Source organism: Montipora foliosa, chromosome 5 (genome assembly GCF_036669935.1).
Source record: "Montipora foliosa isolate CH-2021 chromosome 5, ASM3666993v2, whole genome shotgun sequence".
Lineage (NCBI taxonomy): Eukaryota > Metazoa > Cnidaria > Anthozoa > Scleractinia > Acroporidae > Montipora > Montipora foliosa.
In genome coordinates this window covers 23466187-23468686 of record NC_090873.1, presented here as the reverse complement: position 1 = coordinate 23468686, position 2500 = coordinate 23466187, and the positions used below count along the sequence as shown (strand labels likewise).

General features: G+C 40.5%; 1 long non-coding RNA gene across 1 annotated transcript; it reads left to right on the top strand.

Annotated features, from left to right (window-relative positions):
• The first annotated feature begins 335 nt into the window (after positions 1-335).
• Positions 336-1760, top strand: LOC138003781 (uncharacterized). The gene is made up of 3 exons (XR_011123646.1): positions 336-455; positions 575-626; positions 779-1760. It is a non-coding gene; the product is annotated as an uncharacterized lncRNA (long non-coding RNA).
• Positions 1761-2500: the final 740 nt, after the last annotated feature.

Sequence of the window (2500 nt, the reverse complement as noted above, 5' to 3'; positions counted from 1 at the left end):
CGATTTACAAATTGCACCTTTGCAATTTGAGCAGGGATCCCGGCTAACCGGACTCGGACGGATATGCTGATGACACACAACTTTATCTGTCGTTTAGACCTAACGACAGGTCATCACAAGACCACGCCATAGCTTCTGTACAGGGGCACCCAACGGATCTGTTCCTCACTTTATCTGTTCCCCAGAGGAATCTTGCTGGCTGGCAAAAATACAGGTGTTCCGATGAGCTGGCTGGGAAATTTATCATTGATAGAGGTTTTGCCTGGGAATTACTGACTCAACCCGAGCTGGCTGTAGAAACTCTGAAGACTGAGAACGACAAACGACGGCTGGTCAGAGTGATTGCGCTTGCGGAAAAAACCTGTGTCGGTTTTCTTCGGTCGTTTGTTATAGAAAAGCGCGCGGAGGTTTCACAGATCGACGAACACGGATTGTGCTGTTTTCCTCATTTACATGTAAGATTAATTTCCACTGTTATTTTATCTGTATGCTGAGATTCTCGTGATGTTCTTCTACACTGAATTGAAATGAACAGAGTGAATTTAACAGTATTAACTTGTATTTTCATTCACAGTCGACCAGACTTTCGACGGTGTACAATGTGTTTGGTGTTAGCGTTTTCGGAGGTATAAGACTTCCTAATGTAGTTGTTTTAATGCTTTTTTTCGGTTATCTGTATTAGTCAAGTGCGTGATGATCTTTTACAGTTGAAGCGAATTGAGCCAACGATCGAATTGTAAAAAATTGACGGCAGTACGTATTTTTCTTATTCGTGTAGGCAGCCACGGGATCAACCAGGTGCTTTCCTCAAAGTGAACACAAGGTAAAAATCAAGAAAAATTCGCACTTATTTTAATTTAGTTTATTTCGTTAGAAAGACGATTTATTACTCTCGAGAACTCCTGCGAAGAGATCCTTTTGTAAGAACCTGTTGGCAGATATTTGGCATAATTATACAAAACCCTGTTTAGTTAACTAAAATCAAGCAGGTTCTATAATTATGTGAGTAACAGTTAAATTGCAATAAACACTTTATCCAAGGAGTTTGACTTTGAGATCGCAAAAATTTATTTTTCTGGCAATCAGTACCTATATCTCCTACATACAAATTAGGACCTTGTCAACAATCCACTTTAAGCCTGCATCCAAGCATCCCTATTTTACCAGACAAAAAATATATATATGTTTGTATATGCAGGCTTTTATTATTGTTTTTTTTTTTCTCTGACTAAGAAAACTTTGTTGGTTTTGGTCAGACTGTGGTTTTAATTGTGAGAATGCTTCTGATGATCAGCTGTTTGTATTGGGTAGAGTGCTTAATTAAGACATACTTAGTCTATTGTTCTTACAATGTATGATTGTGTCAGCAATAACTGTTGTCATCAACACATACATTGACAAAACAATTATTTGTTATTGTGACCAACAGCACTAATTCTTTTTTACTTGGCAGATTGTTTACTTTTCCTTTTCAACAATCACAAATTATCTTTAGTCATACTTTGTCTCTGTACAAAGCCAAACTGAGTTACCGGTAGGCTTGTGAAGATGGGCATTCTTTGTTTGTTCATTCTTACGACCCTCTCTCTTTCATCAGGTTGAGTTAGGCTTGTGACGATGGCCATTCTTTGTTTGTTCATTCTTACGACCCTCTATCTTCCATCAGGTGGAGTTAGGCTTGTGACGATGGCCATTCATTGTTTGTTCATTCTTACGACCATCTCTCTTCCATCAGGTTGAGTTAGGCTTGTGACGATGGCCATTCATTGTTTGTTCATTCTTACGACCCTCTCTCTTCCATCAGGTTGAGTTAGGCTTGTGACGATGGCCATTCATTGTTTGTTCATTCTTACGACCATCTCTCTTCCGTCAGGTTGAGTTAGGCTTGTGACGATGGGCATTCTTTGTTTGTTCATTCTTACGACTCTCTCTCTTCCCTCAGGTTGAGTTAGGCTTGTGACGATGGCCATTCATTGTTTGTTCATTCTTACGACCATCTCTCTTCCGTCAGGTTGAGTTAGGCTTGTGACGATGGGCATTCTTTGTTTGTTCATTCTTACGACTCTCTCTCTTCCCTCAGGTTGAGTTAGGCTTGTGACGATGGCCATTCATTGTTTGTTCATTCTTACGACCATCTCTCTTCCATCAGGTTGAGTTAGGCTTGTGACGATGGCCATTCATTGTTTGTTCATTCTTACGACCATCTCTCTTCCGTCAGGTTGAGTTAGGCTTGTGACGATGGCCATTCATTGTTTGTTCATTCTTACGACCATCTCTCTTCCGTCAGGTTGAGTTAGGCTTGTGACGATGGCCATTCATTGTTTGTTCATTCTTACGACCATCTCTCTTCCGTCAGGTTGAGTTAGGCTTGTGACGATGGGCATTCTTTGTTTGTTCATTCTTACGACTCTCTCTCTTCCCTCAGGTTGAGTTAGGCTTGTGACGATGGGCATTCATTGTTTGTTCATTCTTACGACCATCTCTCTTCCGTCAGGTTGAG